This window comes from Heterocephalus glaber, unplaced genomic scaffold (assembly GCF_053883595.1).
Source record: "Heterocephalus glaber isolate CG9 unplaced genomic scaffold, H.glaber_assembly_v1.0 deba00001613, whole genome shotgun sequence".
NCBI classification, from domain to species: Eukaryota; Metazoa; Chordata; class Mammalia; order Rodentia; family Bathyergidae; genus Heterocephalus; species Heterocephalus glaber.
The window spans coordinates 21045926-21068323 of record NW_028258384.1 but is presented as its reverse complement, the minus strand read 5'-3'; the positions used below and the strand labels follow the sequence as shown (position 1 = coordinate 21068323).

At 36.4% G+C, this 22398-nt stretch overlaps 1 long non-coding RNA gene across 2 annotated transcripts in view; it reads left to right on the top strand.

Annotated features, from left to right (window-relative positions):
- LOC147822513 (uncharacterized) overlaps positions 1-22398 on the top strand; it is a 177353-nt gene that overhangs the window by 139798 nt on the left and 15157 nt on the right. For both annotated transcript variants that reach the window (XR_015445588.1, XR_015445587.1), the window contains exons 3-5: positions 13513-13669; positions 20813-20978; positions 21281-22282. This is a non-coding gene — a long non-coding RNA (uncharacterized LOC147822513). The remainder of the gene's footprint in view (positions 1-13512; positions 13670-20812; positions 20979-21280; positions 22283-22398) is intronic.

Below are 22398 nucleotides of genomic sequence, written 5' to 3'. Positions count from 1 at the left end.
ATACATGTGTGTCCTATTTATTTCACTTAAAAGTATCATTTCCATGTGCATCCATTTAGTTATAAATGTCTCTAATTTCTCATTTTTGATGGCTGAGTAGTACTCCATTTTATAAAAAAAAACATTCTCTTTATCCAGTCTCCAGTTGATGGGCATTTGGGTTGTTTCCAAGCTTTAGCTATTACAAACTGTGCTGCTATGAACATGAGTGCACATATATCACTGTGGTATGATTCTTTTTAATTCTTTGAGTAAGATACCCAACAGTGGAATAGCGGGGTCAAATGGGACTTCCAGTCCTAGTTCTTTGAAGTATCTCCATACTGATTTCCACAGTGGTTGCACCAGCCTATACTCCCACCAGCAGTGGAGCAGGGTTCCTCTTTCCCCACAGCCCTGCCAGAATTTGTTATTGGTTGATTTCATGATAGCAGCCATTCTTTCTGGAGTGAAGTGATATCTCAGCATTTTTTTCATTTGCATCTCTCGCATGAGCAGTGATGTTGAACATTTATTCATATGTTTATTTGCCATGTCTACTTCTTGGTGTGAGAAATGTCTGTTCATTTCAGATGCCCATTTTTGGATTGGGTCTTTATATTTGGGAGGTCTGATTTTTTTATGTTCTTTATAGCTTCTAGATAGTAGACCTTTTTCTGAGGAAGAGCAGGTGAAGATTTTTTCCCACATTGTGGGTTATCTCTTCACACTGCTGGTGGTTTCTCTTGCTGTGCAGAAAAAAAAAGCTTCTTTAATAAATTGTGTTAGGAAAACTGGCTATACACACACAGGAGATCAAAACTGCAGACCAATCATACTGGTGACCACAGAAGCCTTTAAGAGAAACACACCAGTGGAGCAGAGCAGAGGAAACCGTGGACCACAGGGGTTGATGAGTTATTGAGGTTTGAACATCTCCCAGAAGACAGCAATCAGCAGGTAGCTGTCTTGGACAAGTAAGATACTTCCATGGCAAAGAACACCTGAGGGAATTCATGAACATCAAACCAGCACTCTAAAATATTCTGAAGGATATTCTAGAAAGAAATAATGAGGATTAGAACTCCATGAACCTCATCAGAAAGAATCCACAAGAAATGAAGGCAAGAAATTAAATAGAGAAGGGAAAAAGGGAGCCAACGGCACAAAAATAACATGACAAGGATAAGTCAATACATACCAGTTATAACCATGAATGTTGATGGTTTTGATTCACCAATCAAAAGAAACAAACTGCAGAATGGATCAAGAAGAAAGATCCAACAATATGCTGCATACAAGAAACACATTTAATTTAAAAAAATCATAGACTGAAAGTCAAAGGATGAAAAACAATACTCCATGTGTTGGGAATCCAGAAAAAGTCAGGGTTTGCTGTCCTATTTGCAGATAAAGTAGATTTCCAACCACAACTAATTAGACAAAGAAGGTCACTACATTCTTGTAAAGGAACCAATCCAAAAGGAAGAGATAATAATCATAAATTTATATGCACCAAATACTAGTTCACCAAATTATATAAAACAAATATTAATAGACATCAAAAATCAAATAAGCACTAATACAGTTTTAATGGGAAAACTCAATCCATCACTGTTACAGATAGATCAACTAGACAAAAAATCAACAATGAAATATTAGAACTAAACCAAATTTTTGAACAAATGTACTTAGCAGATATCTACAGAGTGTTCCACCCCACAACATCAGAATACACATTCTTCTCAGCTGCACACAGGATGTTTTCCAAAATAGACCAGTACTAGCTCATAGAACATGCATAAGTAAATGCAAAGGAACTGAGATTATCCCATGCACATTATCAGATCATAGTGCAGTGAAATTGGAAATCAATAGTAAAGAAATCCACAAGAACTCCATAAATACATGAAAAATAACACTCTCATGAATAAGCAATGGGTCACAGAGGAAATTAAAGAAGAAATTAGACAGTTTTTACAGTTAAATGATAATGCCAATACAAAATACCAGAATTTTGAGGACACAATAAAAATTTTCCTACAAGGGAAATTTATAGAGGTGAAAACCTACATCAGGAAAACAGAATGAGCTCAAATAAACAACCTAATGCTGAACCTCAAGTTTCTAGAAAAAGGAGAGCAAGACAAACCCAAAACTCATACAAGGGAGGAAATTATAAAGATCAGAGCAGGTATCAATGCAATGGAGACTAAGAAAATGATACAAAGAATCAATGAATCAAAGAATTTGTTCTTTGAAAGATTAAATAAAATTGACAAATCCCTAGCCAACCTTATCAAAAAGGGAAAGAAAAGACTCAAATCCATGCAATTAGGAATGAAAATAGTAAAATCACGATGTATCCTTCAGAAATCCAGAAGATCATCAATATCCACTTAGAAAACCTGTATTCTAATAAGATGGAAAACACAGAAGGAATCGAGAGACTCCTAGATGCATATGAATCACTAAAGCTTAATGAAAAAGATATAAAAATTCTAATTAAACCAATGTCAGTCAATGAAATTGAAGATGTAATTAAAAACCTACCAGCAACAACAGCAACAAAAAAAAATGAGGCCCTGACTGATTCACTGCTGAATTCTACAAGAAATTTAGAGAAGAGCTAATGCCACTACTTCTCAAAATCTTTAATGAACTTGAAAGGTAAGCAATACTCCCAAATTCATTCTTGGAAGCAAGTATTGTACTGATACAGAAGCCAGAGAAGGATCCAATGAAAAGAAACCACAACAGACCTATTTCCCTAATGAATATGGACACAAAAATCCTAATAAGATACTGGCAAACAGAATGCAACAAATCATCAAGAAGATTACACATCCTGACCAAATACGATTCATCCCAGGGATGCAGGGATGATTCAACATATGAAAATCAAGAAATACAATACACCATATTAACAAAACCAAGGGCAAAAACCATATGATCATCTCAATAGATACAGAAAAAGCATTTGACAAGGTCCAACACCAATTCATGATAAAAAAAAACCTACAGAAAATTGGAGTAGTCTTTTATCTCAATCTAATAAAAGCCATCTATGACAAATCAACAGCCAACATCATACTAAATGGACAAAAACTGAAAGCTTTCCCTCCAAAATCAGGAACAAGTAAAGGGTGCCCACTATCACAATTTCTATTCAATATAGTTGTGCAAACATTAGGCAGAGCAATTAGACAGAAGAAAGAAACAAAAGGAGCAAGGATAAAAAAGGAAGAAGTTAAAGTTTCATTATTTGTGGATGTCATGATACTCTACACCGATGACCCCCAAAAGCCCAGCAAAACACTGCTAGACTAAATAACCAAATTCAGTAACATAGATGAATATAAAGTCAAGACTCAAAAATCAATAGCCTTCCTGTACCTGAATAACAAACACACTGAGAGAGTAATTAGGGAAACAACACCATTCAGAATATCATCTAAAAAAGGAAATACTTACAAATCAATTTAATAAAGGAAGTAAAAGATCTCTACATTGAAAACCACAATGCTCTGAAAAAAGAGATCAAAGAGGATATTAGAAAATGGAAAGACATCCCTTGTTCTTGGGTAGGAAGATCCAATACAGTGAAAGTGACCATACTTCCAAAACTATTATATAAATTTAAGACACTCTTGATCAAAATTCTAACAGCATATATCATAGAATTAGAGAAAACAATCCTAAAATTCATCTGGAGCCAGAACAGACCAATAATAGGAAAGACAATTCTAGGCAACAAAGGAAAGGCAGGGGTCATGGAAATCCCTGACTTTAAACTATACTACAAAGCTAATGTGATAAAAAACAGTCTGGCATTGGCAAAAACCACCAAACCCCTCTCCCAAAACCCCACAAAAAACAGACCTGAGGATAATGGACATATTATTATTATGTTTTTTCCCATTAAGTTTATTGGTACATTTTAAGTATAAAATACAGTTACATTCATCATTGGGATCTTGTACCATTACATGAGTATCTTGGTTCTTATTTTTTTTCCCAATTCCCCTGCCCTCCCTTCACCACCTCCACCCTTCGCTATTTGCAAAGACCTTGTTTCCATTTTTTCCTTTTCTCATATTTTTTCTTTTCCCTTCTTTCCTTTCCCCTACCCCTCCCACTTCCCCTACTCCTTTAGACCTTTTCTTCCTACTACACAATATCAATTATACATTTTTAAAATTACAATATCAAGATCTAGGAGACATTACCACAGATTTTAAAAGGATATGGAAAGCATATTACAAAAATCTTTTTTGAAATAAATTTGACAACTTCTTAGAAGTACCTTGGAAGACAAATTAATGAAACTAACTCTGGAGGAAATATAAAATTTGAATAGCACCTACTAAAGAAAGTATATTCCTAGCTTGAAAACCTACCTATATGACAACAGCAGGCTCATATACATTTTAACTGATAAATTATATCAAACAATTAGAGCAGAAAAAAGAAGGAACACTTCTCCCCTCATTTTAGGAACTCAACATTTTGCTAATCCCAAAACTGGATAAAGATAATAGAAAAAAAATGTATGAACATAGCTAGAAATTTGTTAAAAAACAAACTCTTAGAAGTCAGATCTAGCAGTATGTAGAAAGTGGTTTTGTTATAGGGATGGCAGTCTTGGTTCAGCATTGGAAGATCCACCCCCAAAAGTCATCATTTTAACAGAGGAAAGGAAAAAGCCATATAATCCTGTCACTAGTTGGAGAAAAAGTATTGGATTAAATTCTACAGCTGTTCATGGTAAAAGCTATTAGGAGACTAGAAGTAGAACAGAAACTTCTCAACAGATTAAAGACATGTACTCCATACTTCCAGTGAGAACGCCTTATATGAATGGAGAAGATACAATGCTTTCTCCTTAAGGTGGGGAACAAGGGCAGATATGCTTAATCTTTATCTGTCCATTAAACTTTGAAACCTAGGCCCAACCAAAATAGTCTGGCAATAAAATGACACAATTAGGATAGGATTGGCAAAGTAGAAGCAAAATCTTTATATGTAGATGAAATGATCATCTACAGAGAAAATACTAAGAAATCTCTAGGAGCCCCTAGAACTTGTAATTGAATTTAGCAGGACTAGAAAACACAAGGTATATAAAAAATTCAGGTCTGTGTATACTTGCTGTAAATGAAGAATTGGATATTGAAATTTAAAAGTTAGGTAGGGAGATGCAGATGAAAACAACACTGAGATTCCACCTCACCCCACAAAGAATGGCTGCTATCAAGAAATCAACCAATAACAAATGCTGGCGGAGTGTGGAGAGAAAGGAACCCAGCTCCACTGCTGGTGGGAGTGTAGACTGGTGCAACCACTGTGAAAATCAGTATGGAGATGCCTCAAAGAACTAGGACTAGAGGTCCCATTTGACTCAGCTATACCCCTATTGGGTATCTTCCCCAAAGAATTAAAAGAATCATACCACATCAATATATGTGCAACTATGTTTGTAGCAGCACAGTTTCTAATAGCTAAGGTTTGGAAACAGCTCAAGTGCCCATCAACTGGAAACTGAATAAAGAAGATGTGGGTTTTTTTTATAAAATGGAGTACTACTCAGCCATAAAGAATGAGAAGCTAGAGTCATTTATAGCTAAATGGATGCATATTGAGGCCCTACTCTTAAGTGAAATAAATAGGACACACATGTGTAAATACCAAATAGTATCTCTAGTGTGAGAAACTGAAAGTGCAAATAAGGATGAAAATGATTAAAATGAAAAATTGATAATTTGAAATGGGAAAAGGTCCAAAGGTGGAGGGGTGGCAGGAGGGAAAGGGGAAAGGGAAGAAAGGAAAGGAAAAATTATGAGAAAGAAAACAAAAATGGAAACAAAGTCTATGTAAATAGGGAAGGGTAGTGGGGGTGAAGGGTGCATAAGTAATGGGGAAAAAAATAAGAACTAAGATACATCATGTTCAGGTACAAACACCCAATGATAAATGTAAATGTATTGTATACCTAAAATGTACCAATTAATATATAAGAAAAAAGTTATGTAGGAGTACAAAGGACCTAGAAAGTTAAAAAAAAGACAAAAAACAGTGTTGGAAGATGTTAGTACCTAATTTTAAGACTTCTTCTAAAGCTACAGTAATCAAGGCAGTGTTGGTGTAAACAGAGAATCTAGAAATAGAACCACACATATATGGTCCACTGAGTTTTGAAAGATTATTTAACATTAGCATTTTATAGAATATAAACTCAAATCAAGAGCTGAGAAAGAGATAGTGTTTTCAGAAAACGGCAATAGAACACCTGGTATCCGTATATAAAAAATTAACCTCAACCCTTTTTTTCCATACATGAAAATAACTTGAAGGGATCTATGAACCTAAATATGAAAGCCTAAAAATATAAAACTTTAAGAAGAAATTATAAAGGAAAATGTTTATGAATTTAGGGTAGGCAAGAACTACCTAGGATACAAAAAACATGATGTATAAAAGAAAAAAATTGATAAATGAGATTCCATCAAAATTTAGAACTTTAAATGACATCATTAAAATAAAAAGTAGTCCTTAAACAGACCATATTTACAGTGCATATAACCTATGACCAGAATATATAAAAACTCTTACAGCTCATTAATAGACAACTCAATTAAAAAGTAGACATAAGAAGATGATAAATAGCCAATATAGCACAAGGAAATGTGTGCAACTCTAGAATCAGAAAAATACTAATCAGTACAATAACAAGATTGAATTATATACTCATTAGGGAGATGAAGTTTAAAGTTTTAAAAGCCTTGTCATGACTTTTTCTTTTGGTTGGATTCTTCCCCTTTGCATTTAATTTGTCACACCCAATGGATTCATTCTGCTGGGCTTCCTGGGGTTGTGATCCTCATTGTCTTTTCCTAGGGTATTGTCTAAAATCTTTTGGAGTGCTGTTTTGGTATTCATGAAGTTCCTGAGGTGCTCTTTATCATGAAAGTATCTTACTTCTCCATCAATTTTGAAAGATAGTTTTGTAGGGTACATCAATCTGGGTTGGAGGCTGTTTTCCTTTAGGGCTTGAAATACATCACTCCAAACTCTTCTTGCCTTGAGAGTTTGCATTGAGAAGCCTACTGTGATTCTGATGGGCTTTCCTTTGTATGTGATTTATTTCTTTTCTCTCACTGCTTGTAGAATTTTGTTCTTCTGTTGGATTTCTGGAATCCTAACTATTATATGCCTATGTGTAGATTTTTTTTGATCAAGGCTAGCTGGAGTCCTATATGCTTCACTTATCTGTATGTCAAGTTCTTTTCCCCTCCTTGGGAAGTTTTCTGCCATCACTTCTGTGAAGAGTTTTTTTATGTCATCTGCACTCTCTCCTCTTTCTTCATTGACTCCAATCAGTCTTATGTTATTCTTCTTTGCATCGCCTAGCAGCTGCTGGATTGATTCCTCATGGTCCCTTACAATTTTAAAGCAATTTTTCTTTTTCTAGTCACTAATTGCAATCTTATTTTCTATATCTGAAATTCTATCCTCACATTGGTTCATTCTGCTGTGCAGACTTTCGATGGAGTTTTTAATCTCCTGGAAATCTGTTTGCATCTGTTTTATGGATTCCATTTGTTTCCTATGTTGGGATTCCATCATGTTCCTCAGATCCTCTATTTTTTTTATCTGTGTCCTCTCTAGATTTATTAATCATGTCATGCACCATGAGCAGAATCTTTGCTGTTATTTGAGTAATTATTTCTGATTTCATTTTTCCCAGATCCTCTTTTGTTGCCAGTTCAGAGAGTCCAGGTGGTTGAGTATCAGATTGTTCCATCTCTTTTCCCTTTGGGGTTGCTGTAGGTTATCTAGAAGTCTGTTTTTGAGGCTTGATTATGTGTCTTCTCATTTCCACGGGGGGGGGGTGTGTGTGCTTCTGGCACCTGCATGGCTCAGCTTCTCTGCCTTAGGAGTGTGGGATGGTGGTGGGGGAGCTTCCTTCTGGGTGCTGGGACCGGCTCAGCTTCTCTCACAAAAGATGGGAGAATCCAGGCACAGAAAGGACATTCTCAAATGCTGGCATGGTTGCTGGAATGATGGGATCTGGGTTCTATCAGGCTCTCCCTGACATCCACCTCCACACACACATTATAAGGTATATACAGTATGGGTGCTGAGCCTAAGGTTGGTTGTACCAGTCCTCAACTCACAGTGAAGGTGGCTCCTCCAACTCCTGGTGAGCCCAAGGCACTGTAAGGTATCTCCAGACTGTCTCTAGGTCTGGGAAACACCTCTCTGGGCAGCCGCTGGTCATTCCAAGGGAAACTGCCAACCGATAATGGACATATTAGAAAATGCAGAAACAACTCCAAACACTCTCAGCTACCTTATCTTTGACAAATGATCCAAACACTTTCACTGGAAGAAAGATAACCTCTTAATAAATCGAGCTGGAAAAACTGGGTTTCCACCTTCCAAAGATTAGAACAAGACCCATATCTTTCACTATGCACTAAACTAAAATTGAAATGGATCAAAGATCTAAACATTAAAACAGAAATGTCAAATCTGCCGGAAGAGAGAATAGGTAGAATTCTTGAAAGCATTGTTGTAGGCAAAGACTTTATGAACAAAACCAATTGCTGAGAAACTATCACAAAGAATCAACAACTGGGATCTCATCTTGTTAAAAAGCTGTTTCACAGCAAGAGAAACCACCAACAGAGTGAAGAGACAATCTGAGAAAAAATTTTACAGTTACTCCTCAGACAAAAAATACTATGTAGATTATATAAAGAACTCAAGAAAATCAGACCCCTCAAATTTAAAGATCCAATTTAAAAATGGGCATCTGAAATGAATAGACACTTCGCAGGTGAAGTAGAAACAGTATATAAATATATGAAGAAATGTTCAACATCACTGGTCCTTTGACAGATGCAAACTAAAATTGGAGACTGGATAAAGAAAATGTGTTTTTTAAAAACAAAATGGAGTGCTACTCAACCATAAAGAATGAGAAATTAGAGATATTTATAGCTAAATGGATGCACATTGAGGCGATAGTCAAGTGAAACAAACAGGACAAATGTGTAAATACCAAATAGTTTCTCTGAGTGAGAACATGAAAGTGTAAATAAAAATCAAAAGGTCTAATAGATAATGTGAAATAGGAAGAAAAGTTCAAAAGGGGAAGGGGAAGTGGGACGGGTTGGGGAAAGGAAAGAAGTCAATGGAATTAATATAAAAAAAGGAAAAATGGAAAGAAAGTCTTGGTAAATAGGGAGGAGTGGATGGGGTTGAATGGAGGGCAGGGGAATGAGGAAAAAATAAGAACCAAGATATATACTGTATACCTAAAATGTGCCAATAAAATCAATTTTAAAAAACAACACTGAGATTCCATCTTACTCTGGATAGAATTGCTGTTATTAAGAAATCAACCAATAACAAATGTTGTCAGGGCTGTGGGGAAAAAGGAACCCTTCTCTAATGTTGATGGGAGTGTAGACTGGTGCAACCACTGAGGAAATCAGTGTGGATATTCCTCAGAAAACTAAAAGTAGAGGTTCCATTTGACCCAGCTATTCTCCTTTGTATCTTCCCAAAAGAATTTAAAGCATCATACCGCAGCAATATATGCACACTCATGTTTATAGCAGCACAGTTTGTAATAGCTAAATCTTAGAAACAGCCCAAGTTCCCCTCAACTGATGAATTGATAAAAAAATCTGTTTTTTTGTACAATGGAATACCATCAGTCATAAAAGAGATAAACTTGAGACATTTATAGCTAATGGATGCACCTTGAGCCCATACTCTCAATTGAAATAAATCAGACACACGTGTAAATACCACATTGTTTCTCTGGTTTGAGAAACTGAAAGTGTAAATGAGAACCAAAATGCATAATTGATATTGAGAAATAGGAAGAAAATGTTCAAATGGATAGGGGAACTAAAAAGGGGGGTGTGGAAAGGAAGGAAAGGAAAATAAAATAAAATTAGAAAAGAAGGAAAAATGTAAACAGAGCTTTTGTAAATAAGGAGAAGGGTTGAAAGGAGGGTAGGGGAATGGGAAAAAATAATTAAGATATGTCATGTATATGTACAAATTTCCTATGATGAATATGATCATTATGTATATCTAAAATATACCAATAAACTTAATTTAAAAAATAAATATTGCATACTGAAAAAGTGTACAAAAAATTTAAAAATTTAAAAATCAAGGGGATAAAGAGATGAGTGGATTGGTAAGTGTGGGAAGGGAAGTGAGATGAAAGAAGAATTAAGATGCATTATCTGCATGTACCAACTTTCTATAAGCAATGTAAACATTATGTACTAGGCACATGTACTAATAAAATAAAATATAAAAATGAATAGATAATATAATTAATCAGACAGATGATACTTTTCTGCAAAATTTGTACATTGGAGTAGGGAATTCTATGTGAGAATAGCTTTCATTTTAGGATTTATACTCCAAGATGCTTATACCACTTCCTCATTGAAAACAAGGTGACTTAATTTTATGCTTGTGGTTTGGAGTCACCTTATTTTTATGTACCTATGGAATTTTTCCTGATTCATTAAAACCACTCTTGTTTAATAAAATTACTCCTCTTTAAAAAAAATAAAATGCCAAACTATATCAATCTATGTCTATGTCCTACTTTCTATATTGCTAGGAAAAAATATCTGACATTCACAAACTAAAGAAGTTGTGGTTTATTTTGGCTCATGATTTGTGGAGGTTTCAGTCCATAGTCCAGTGGTTCCAAAGTAGGACAACATGGCACAGTGTCCTTCCAGGCCATGACCCCACTGATTTGCCCCTTCCATCCACACCCCACCTCCTAACAGCAAGTCAGTTATAGTTGAATTGCCTTCCAAAAGCCCTGCCTTTGAGGACATGAAGTTCTTGAAGAATACCTAGATATAAACCATATATAACTACATATGTATATATAGTTTTATATATATTATATAAATATATATAAATGTTCCAACCCAATCCCTGATGTAATCAAAATTCTCCCATAGCTTTTTCTACACTCATTCTAATATATATTCAAATATATGTATACACATATAACTAAATCAGTGCATATTGATAGAACACTTCCTTTTAATATTGATATAATAGTCAATGGTATTGATGCATCATTTTATTGAAATGTTGCTCCTGCCAATGGAAATTGATGTGATTTATTTTATTTATTTGATTTGTCACTAAAAAGTCAATGCAAACTACAATTTACATATGTCTCTTATTATAAGAGATTTGGATTTGGTATTCCCCTACTTACAGCTACTATATTTGACTGTCATGGTTTCATGGATACTGACAGAAGGCACATACTTCTGGGTCAAAGTAAAGGATTTTATTACTCATAGTACTGCAAGCAGTTTAAGTACCAGCATGTTTGCATTAGATCTCCTTGCCCCAAATCCCATAGGGAACTATGATTTGGGCCCTGATAGATGCTTTACACACAGAGTGTCTGTGTTTTTCTCTGAGGAGTACCAAAAGTAGGAAATCCAGCACTTTTATAGCAAATAATGAACAAGACTGCTCTATGTACTGGAGAGATATGTGACTTCATCCCTAAAAGTTGCTCACTGCAATCTTCCACTCCAAATTCTGCAGCAGTTATCAGCTCTTCTCTGGACTTCCAGACTGCTGGCCCATCCTGTAGATTTTGGGCTTTCTAGCATCCAAAATTGTATGAGTCAATTTTTAAAAACATAAATAGCTTTTTCTTTTTCTTTTTTATTAATTGTATTGGTACATTTAAGGTATACAATATAATGACATTCATCATTGGAAATTTGCACCTTTACATAATCCATCTTGGTTCTTATTTTTTCCCCATTCCCCTGCCCTCCCTTCAACACCTCCAACCCTCCTTATCTACAAAGACTTTGTTTCCATTTTTTCATTTTCTCATATTAATTCTATTTCCTTCTTTCTTTTCCCCTACCCCTCCCACTTCTCCTTCCCCTTTGCACCTTTTCTTCCTATTTCACATTATCTATTATACCTTTTAGTCCTTATTTGTACTTTGAGTTTCTCACACTAAACTATTTGGTATTTACACATGTGTGTCCTATTTATTTCACTTAACAGTATTGCCTCAATGTGCATCCATTTAGTTATAACTGTCTCTAATTTCTCATTCTTTATGGCTGAGTAATACTCCATTTTATAAAGAAAACCCAAACATTTTCTTTATCCAGTCTCCAGTTGATGGGAAATTGGGTTGTTTCCAACTTTTAGCTACCACAAATTGTGCTTCTATGAACATGGGTGCACATATACCACTATGGTATGATTCTTTTCATTCTTTGGGGAAGATACAAAGCAGGGGAATAGCTGGGTAAATTGGGACTTCCAGTCCTAGTTCTTTGAGGTATGTCCATACTGTAAATTGCCTTTTATACATACACACATTTTATTAATTCTGTTCTCTGGAGAATTCTCACTAATATATTCACTAATAGTATTTGCCATATACTTCTGGCCCCATTTTAATGGAAATATTTCTCTATTTCTCATCAATTTGAAAGATATTAACTTTTTCTCAGTTTTTTTCAAATATTGTTTCCAGCTTGTCTTTGCCTTTTGACTTCAGTTTCTTTATCTTTTTTAAAACAATGAGCTATTTCAAACAAAACTATAGAAAAAAGTGCAATGAACACTTATGCCCTCATTATCCATCTTTAACAAATACTAACAGTTTGCCATATTGCTTCACATCTTTTTTTAACTAATGAAATAATACTAATAGAATTGAAAATCTTGTATCCTCTAAGTCAATTATGCTCCTACCCTAAAGCTATTTCTGTCTGGATTTTTGCTTTATTATTACCATGGACATTTTAAAAATTATTCTTTATGATTTTATCCTTGTTCTATATGCTGTTACACTGAGCTAAATGATGTTTTATATACATTTTGTCTTAACAAGTATACAATTTTCTTGTCATGTATAGAATTTTATACATGTGCATTTGATTGAAAAATTATTGTTCCAATCATATGGGAACATATTATTTGGTTAATCGATCAATCACCAAAGAGACATAAAAATTTCCCACTGTGATGACAATCTGTTTACTTTTTAGATTTTCTATTTATGTATTTTGAAACTTTGCTAACAAGTTCATGCAAGTTTAGAGTTTGTAGTTTTATCTTCTTGGTAACTTGAAACTTTTATCATTTTGTAGTACCTCCATTTCTTTAACCCTTACCTATTTTCCTCTTAAATTATTATTTGTTTGATACTCATATGGCATTAGGACATTTTTTTGCTGTTGGTATTTGCCTAAAAATCTTTTTTTTATTCTTTTATTTTAAACCTCTCTGTTATAAAGTTTTAGCGTGTCACTAAAAAACAACATTTAGTTGAATCTTTTTTCTCATAATGTGATCACTTCAGTTTTATAATTGGCAGACTTGATCCAATTAAATTTCTATGATTACATATATACTATAGTCCACCAAAGAAATGTGTACACACTCTAGTAAAAAAAAATTAGTATAATGTTTTTTCAACAGATGGCCTTATCCTCAACTGGGGGACACTAGAGGACATCATATATCACAGAAAACCCACTACACTGCCGGCCCTTAGAGAAGAAATTGAAGATGCATGTGCAGCAATCTCAATGATGACAGTTACCCAAGCAGCAGTTCACCACAATAATAAATATCTGTAAGTTAATGTCCACCACTTTGAGCACCTCTTGTAATTGTAGAGGACAAACTTAACTTGTATTAATCTTATGATGTCTCAATAAGTTTAGCTTTAAAATATGTATACAAGTTTTTCTTTTCCTGAAATAGGTATACATGGATTTTTTGGGTTGTTGTTGGACTCTGTATTTGTATTTAGTGTTGATATTTTGGTTTGTTTTCTAATCACTGAGGTTTTCCTTTCTTTACTTTAAATTTTTTTATTTTTCTCTTTTCTTGCCTTCTGGATTCTCTGATCTCTCTATTTCTCTATCTTCTGGTTTGACTTTTTTGTCCTCCAGAATCATTTTCCATTTGATTTCTTTGGTTTTCCTAGAATCACCAGCCTGTGATCATGCTGCCTGGGGTAAGCTTTGGGGAATGATTTCTAGATCAAATAGATAATGTAAATTCAAACCATAAACTCATTATTTAAAGGAAGACCTATGATTATACATTCTTAGAAAAGACTCATTTCTGCACCACATGAAAGAGAGTACAGCCCATGAGAAATCAAGCACAACTGGGTGGGATTGGGGATCCAGACCCCGTGTGGCAGAGGTGCCTGGGAACAGAAAGCAGTGGAGTTCAGAAAGGCCATCATTCTGACCACAGGAAGATGATACAGTGGTGAGCAGCAGAAAGAGTGCCTCTCCAAGGGTTGTTGTTGAAAATTGAAGCCAACAAGGAAAGTGAAGAGAGTCATTGTAATAAAGACACAGCAAACTAAAGCAGTTGGTGAGTGGTTGTGGTCAGCACCTCCTACCAGAACCCAGACTTGCTGCAGGGGAAGAGCAGCTCTAACCTTCAGTAGAACTATGCAGAGTTCAAACCTGCAGGAGGTCAGGGAGCTCAAGTCCACCATCAGAGCCAGAAACCAGCCTGAATTTCAGTGGACTACAGCTGTCTCACTGAGATTAATCAACTCAGATCTATACACTGCTGCCCACATTGTGTACCAGTGACGACAGCAAAGAGACTTCTTGAAGGGGACATTTTTTCTTTCTTTTCTTCTCCTGCATTTCTCTCCTTTCTTGTTCCTGTTTTTGTTCTGTTTTGTGTTTTCTTGATTGTTCTTATTTCTATAGGAGCATGAATATGGTTTCTAGTTTTCCTGTTGCTATTAGTTTGTTTTGTTCTTGTTTTTGTTTCTTCCTTCTCTCTTTTCCTCCTGTCTTCACCAGTTTCCCAAAGTTTGTATGATCTCCCTGTGTCCTCTAGACTTACTTCTAACCTTTCCCTCTACTTCTATTTCTCTACCCCCCCCCCCCACTCCTTCTAAGTGTTCTTCCCAGAGGGTAAATTTGCTATATTGAGGGGATTATTTACTGCAAACATATTTCCTGGTTGGTTTTGGAGTTTGATATATAAGCACAAGTCTAGTTCATTATGTTAAAGGTGGCAGATAAATAGTTACCACAGTTTGTCATTTTCTAAGCTGTGTTTGATGCTGATTGTATCACTTTGGCCAAAGTAACATGGTTTTCCTAGTCAGTTGTCCTTCCTGGAATACCAAAACTGAGATTGCCTAAGGATCATTATAGACTCAACCAAAAGAACAGCTATACCTGAAGACACCTCTGAGAATTAGTCATTCCCTAAGGGTTCTAAATACTAGCAATAAAGATACTTGCTATAAGTATCAACCCAGGAATTAAACCAAAAGCATCAACAACAAAAAATAAAAATGAAAAGATACCTGAACAAGATGCAAACCCAGACTTCCAGCTCACCAAAGGCAAATCCAAGGGGTGACAAGGTGGGACAACCCAAAAGTCGACCACTTGGACTCCCTGAACTAGTAACAAGGGAAGTAACAAAACAGCTCAAAGAGGCTCTGGAAAAAATGACATCAGAAATAATTTCTCAGATAACAGTGGAGATGGATACCATAATGAAAGACATGATTACTAACTCTAGAGCAGATACAGACTAAAAAATAGAGGAGCTGAGGAAAATGATGGAAACCATGAATACCCACCATAGAAAAGAAATGGAAAACATGAAATACATCCAAGCAGATATCCAAGAGATTAAAAATTCCATTGAAAATTTTCACATTAGGATGAGTGAATGTGAGGACAGAAATGCAGATATAGAAGACAGGATTGTGGTTAGCAAACATGAAAAGAAAGATTTCTTAAATATTGCAAAGGACTATGAGAAATGAATCCAACAACTACTAGATGATTCAAAAAAGAATAACTTAAGATTGATTGGAGTCAATGAAGGAGTAGAAGAAAGCATAAAAAACATAAATAAAACATTCACAGAAATAATCACAGAAAACTTCACAAACAGGGAAAGAGAATTTGACTTAAAGATAAGTGAGGCATATAGAACTCCAAAAAAAATTTACACCTAGGATATAATAGTCAAGATTCCAGAAATCCAATGCAAGAACAAAATATTAAAAGCAGGTAGAGAAAAGAAACTAATAACATACAAAGGAAAGCCCATAAGAATCACAGCATATTTCTCAACACAAACTTTCAAATCAAGGACAGCCTGGAGTGAAGTATTTCAAGCCCTAAAAGGAAACAACTTCCAACTCAGATTGATGTGTTCTGCAAAAACAACTTTCAAAAACATTGGAGAAATTATATACTTTCATGAAAAAGAACACCTGAGGAAATTCATGAATACCAAATCAGCACTCCAAAAAATTCAAAGCAATATCTTAGAAAAAGACAATGAGGATTACAACTCCATGAACTCCAACAGAATGAATCCATCAGACAAGGTAAGAATTAAATGGAAAGGGGAAAAATGTAAAAGAGCCAACAATAGGAAAATTTCATGACAAGGATTAGTCAATATATATGAGTTATAACCATATATAACCAAATAACCAATGTTAATGGTCTCAATTCACCAATCAGAAGAAACAGATTGACAGAATGGATCAAGAAGCAAGACCCAAAAATATGCTGCAAATAAAAAACACAATTCAAAAAGAAATTCATAGAATGAAAGTCACATATGGAAAACAATACTTCATGTGACAGGAATCCAGAAAAAAAGCAGGGGCTGCTATCCTATTTGCAGACAAAATGGACTTCCAGCCAAGACTAATTAAGAGAGACAAAGAAAGTCACTGCATCCTTGTAAAGGGAGCAATCCAAGAGAAAGAGATAGCAATCATAAATTTACAAAATCATAAATTTATATGCACCAAATACTAGTTCACCAAATTATAAAAAACAAATATTCATGAATATGAAAAATCAAATAAGCACTAATACATTTGTAGTGGGGGAACTCAATACCCTACATATAGACATATAGACAGATCGACTAGACAAAAAAATCAACAATTAAATTCTAGAATTGAAACATACTCTTAAACAAAGGGACTTAAGAGATATCTGCAGAATGTTCCACTGCACAAAATAATAATACACATTCTTCTCAGCTGCACATGGGTCATTCTCCAAAATAGACCACATGCTAGCTCATAGAAAATGTTTAAGTAATGCAAAGAAATTGATGTTATCCCCTGTACATTGTCAGACTATAGTGCAATGAAATTGAAGCTCAATAGCAAAAGAAACCACAAGAAATTCATAAAAACATGGAAATTGAATAATACCTTTCTGAACAGCCAATGGGTCACAGAGGAAATTAAAGAAGAAATTAGACAGTTTTTACAATTAAAGGATAATGTCAATAAAACATACTGGAATTTATAGGACATAATGAAAGCAACCCTAGAAGAGAAATTCATCGCAGTGAATGCCCATATTGGGAAAACAGACTGAGCTAAAAAAAACTACCTAATGCTGAACCTCAAGCTTATAGAAAAAGAAGAGCAAGACAAAGCCAAAGCTCATACAAGGGAGGAAATTATAAAGATCAAAGCAGAAATCAATGCAGTTCAACCTAACAATACCAAAAAAATCAATGAATCAAAGAACTTGTTCTTTGAAAGAATGAATAAAATAGGCAAACTCTTAGCCAACCTTATCAAAAAAAGAAAAAAAAGCTCAAATCAAAACAATTAGGAATGAAAAGTGTGAAATTACAACAGATCCTGCAGAAATCCAGAGGATGATCAATGACTTCTTTCAGAAGCTGTATTCCAATAAAATGGAAAAGACAGGGCCAGGGATTTAGCTCAGTGGTGCTGCCACCTGCCCCACAAGCACAAGGACCTGAGTTTGATCCCTGGTACAAAAAACCAACAAAAAAATGATGGCAAGCACAGAAGAAATGGACAAATTCCTAGACACATATGAATTACCAAAGTTGAATCTATTATATATAAAAACTATAAACAACCCAATATCAACCCATGAAATTGAAATTGCCATTAAAAACTTAGCAACAGGGCTGGGGATTTAGCTCAGTGGTTCCACCGCCTGCCTCACAAGGTCAAGGTCCTGAGTTCAATCCCCAGTACCAAAAAACAAAAACAAAAACAACTTAGCAACAAAGGAAAGACATGCAGATCCTGATTGATTAACAGCTGAATTCTATGAGAAATTTAGAGAAAAGCTAATGCTACTACTTCTCAAACTCTTTAATGAAATTGAAAGGGAAGCAATACTCCCAAATTCATTCCTAGAAGCAAGCATTATCTTCATTCTAAAAGCAAAGAAACACCCAACCAAAAAAATAGAACTACAGGCCAATCTGCCTAATGAACAAAGATGAAAAAATCAGCAATAAGATACTGGCAAACCGAATGCAGAGGATCATCAAGAAGATCATACACCCTGATCAAGTGAGATCCATCATATGTAAATCAATAAATGTAATGCATTATATTAACAGTGTCAAGGACAAAAGCCATATCTCAATAGATGCAGAAAATGTGTTCAACAAAATCCAACACTGATTCATGATAAAAGCCCTACAGAAAATTGGAATAGATGTTCTTTATCTCAATCTGATAAAAGCCCCCTATGAAAAACCAACAGTCAACATTATACTAAATGATCAAAAATTGAAATGTTTCATGCTAAAATGAGGAACAAGACAAGGATGCCCACTATCAGCACTCCTTGTCAATATAGTTGTGTAAACATTAGCCACAGCAATTAGACAAGAAAAAGAAATAAAAGGGATAAAGATAGGAAATGAAGAAGTTTGACTATCATTATTTGCAGATGACATGATATTCTATACAGAAGACCCCCAAAACTCCACCAAAAGACTTCTAGACTTAATAACCAAATTAGTAGAATAGCTGGATACAATATCAAAACTCAACAATCAAAAGTCTTCCTGTGCAGAAATAACGGGCTCACTAAGAAAGGATTTGGAGAAACAACTTCTTTCACAATAGCATCCAAAAAATGAAATATCTAGGAATCAATTTAACAAAGGAAGTAAAAGAACTCTATTCTGAAAACTACAGCACTCTGAAAAAAGAGACTGAAGAGGATATCAGAAAATGGTGACATCCCTTGTTCTTTTGTAGGAAGAACCAATATAGTAAAAATGGCCATACTTCCAAAACTGCTATATAGAGTCAGTGAAATCCCAATTGAAATTTCAACAGCATATTTCAAAGAAGTTGAGGAAAAAATCCAAAAATTCATTCAGAATCAGAAGAGATCTAGAATAGAAAAAGCAATTGTAGGCAACAAAGGCAAGGCAGGGGTTATCACAATCCCCAACTTGAAACTATACTGCAAATCTACTGTGATAAAAACAGCATGGTACTGGCAAAGAAACAGACCCAAGGATCAGTGGAACCAATCAGGAGATGCAGAAACAACTTCCCATCTGCCTCATCTTTGACAAAGGAGCCTAACACCCTTACTGGAGGAAAACTAGTCTCTTTAATAAATGGTGCTGAAAAAAGTGGGTTTCAACTTGCCAAATATTAAAACTAGGCCTATATTTCTCAGCATGCACTAAACTAAAATCAAAATGGATCAAATATCTAAATACTAAAACAGAAACACTTAATCTGCTGGAAAACAGTTTGGGTAGAACATTTGAAGACATTGGCATAGGAAAATACTTTATGAACAAAGCCTCAGTCACACCAACAAGTGACATCTCATCTTATTAAACAGCTTTTGCACATCAAGAAAAATGACCAACAGAACTAGCAGAAAGAATCAACAACTGGGATCTCATCTTATTAAAAAACTTCTGCATTGCAAGAGAAACCACCAACAGAGCTAAGAGACAAGCTACAATGTAGGAAAAATATTTTAGTAGCTGTGCCTCAGACAAAGGACTACTATCTAGAATATATAAAGAACTGAAAAGAATTAGACCCCCCAAATTCAAAGACCCAATTCAAAAATAGGCATCTGAAAAGAACAGACACTTCTGAGACAAAAAAAGAAAAGCAGCAAATAAATATATGAAAAAATGTTCAACATCACTGGTCATTTGAGAGATGCAGATGAAAACAACACTGAGATTCCACCTTACCCCAGAAAGAATGGCTGCTATCAAGAAATCAACCAATGGGCCAGGGATTTATCTCAGTGTTTCCACTGCCTGCCTTGCAAGCACAAGGTCCCAGGTTCAATTCCTGGTACCAAAAAAAAAAAAAAGAAAAAACAAAAAAACAAAAACAACAACAACCAATAACAAGTGCTGGCAGGGGTGTGGGGAGAAAGGAACCCTTCTCCATTGTTGGTGGGAGTCCAGACTGGTGCAACCACTATGAAAATCAGTAAGGAGATACCTCAAAGAACTAGGACTACAGGTCCCATTTGACCCAGCTATTCCCCTGCTGGGTATATTCCCAAAAGAATTAAAAGAAACATACTGTGAGACTGAACAACAGTTACTCCATTTGGTACTTCATTTTGTAATAGGGCCCCAACTTGTCTGCTTCTGTTACAGATCACCAGGTAGACATCGAGTTCCAGGGATGTGCTTGTTGTTGTGCCAGGAAGGTCTGTTGTGTGCATAGTGTTCCGTCATGCTTGCCCAACTCCATATCTGAATATGTTATTTTAAGAACAATCCGTAAAAATTCCTTCTGCATTTCGCTTCTGTATTTCTGCTTGCCAACTTCCCTCTAGCATCTCCTATAAAAGGACCTCAGGCTCTGAGCCAGGTGCCTCTCTAAACTTGGTGCTTGGAGAGTGCTGTCTGGCCAGACTAATAAAGGTCTGTTTTACAGCTTGTCTGATGTGTTCCCTCCCAGGTGATCTTCACTGTAGTCAGCTCCTTGAAGCATTTGGTAAGGCCCATGGTCTTACATTCTGGAGGCCCCAGTGAGATCCCCGGGTAGGAACCCCCGGTTCGGCCAAGACTCCATGGCGGGATCCAGCAGGAGACCCTCAGGCACAGACCTCAGAAAACCTCCAGAGGTAAGATTTTGGCCGGTTGGAACCGTTTGTTAAGTCAGGAGTGAGGTGGCTGATGAGCGGGGAAGCCTCCCCTGATCTTGAGGTTCCTGACAAGGAACAAGGGAAGATTTAGTTTCATTTTGTTGTGGCACCCATTCATCTTGTCTTTTGTCTGTTAGTGTTGTGTCTGTTGTGTGTCTGATTTTACTTTTTTTTTTTTTCCCAATCCTTATCAGGAGCAGAGTAATGGAAGGAACCTGTTCTACCAGGTCCACTCCGCTTGACTGCTTTCTCACTAATTTTAAATTGGCCTTTTCCTCCAGAACAAGAAGATGAATACAGGATAAAATTTTCTCATGGAAAACTCCGCTCCCTGTGACAACTGGAATGGCCAGCCTTCGGGGTGGGATGGCCAGCCGAAGGGACTTTTGACCCCAGTATTTGCTGGAAGGTTTGGGGCAAAGTCATCAGTCGCCCTGGCCACCCAGACCAATTTCCCTACATAGACATCTGGGTTCAGGCCTGTGAGAAACCCCTGGCTTGGCTGTAGCACTGTTCCCTCCGAACAGAAACTTGCATTTTAGTCGCTGCCCCAAAAGGGCCCCGGGAACTTAAGCCCTGGGCTCCTAAGCCAGTTCTCTCACAGGAACCTGACCCCCTGGATCCCTTAGAAGGGCCTCCGCTCTATGTGGAATCCTCCAGCCCCTCAGATGGCTCCTGCTCTAGACCCTACAATCCTTCCCTTCCTCCATCTGTTCAAGCTTCGGCTCCTACTCTCTATCCTCCTCTCCCTGAGGGGCCCCAGTCCCCAGACTCTGTGACTTCCCCCCCCCCACACACAAGCTGGGGCTGTGTATGGAACTTGTGAGGTCCCCACTGGGGAAACTAGTTCGGCCCCTCTCTTGACCCTTTGAGAGACAGAACAAGGTCACTATGTTTATATCCCTTTCACTACCAGTGACTTATATAATTGGAAACATCAAAATCCTCCCTTCTCAGAGAAGACCCGAGCCCTAATATCTCTCCTAGAGTCTATCTTCCATACCCATGATCCTACTTGGGATGATTGCCAACAACTCTTCCAGGCCCTTTTTACCTCAGAGGAGAGGGAAAGGATCCAGGGCCAAGCTGTGAGGTCAGTACTAGGTGGACCGGAAGGCCCCCTAGATGACCAACAGTGAGCCCATCTGGAAGCACAGCTCCCATCCACCCGACCCCGCTGGCAAACTAATGCCTCAGGCAGGAGAGAAGCTCTCCAGAACTATCTTCAGCATCTCCTGGCTGGCCTGAGGGGAGCTGCTCGGAAGCCTACCACTTTGAGCAAGGTAAGCAAGGTCCTTCAAGGATCAGAGGAATCCCCTTCTGCCTTTTTGGAGCGTCTGTTGGAAGCATACCATACTTATACTCTGATCAATCTAGATGTCCCTGAAAATCAGCAGGC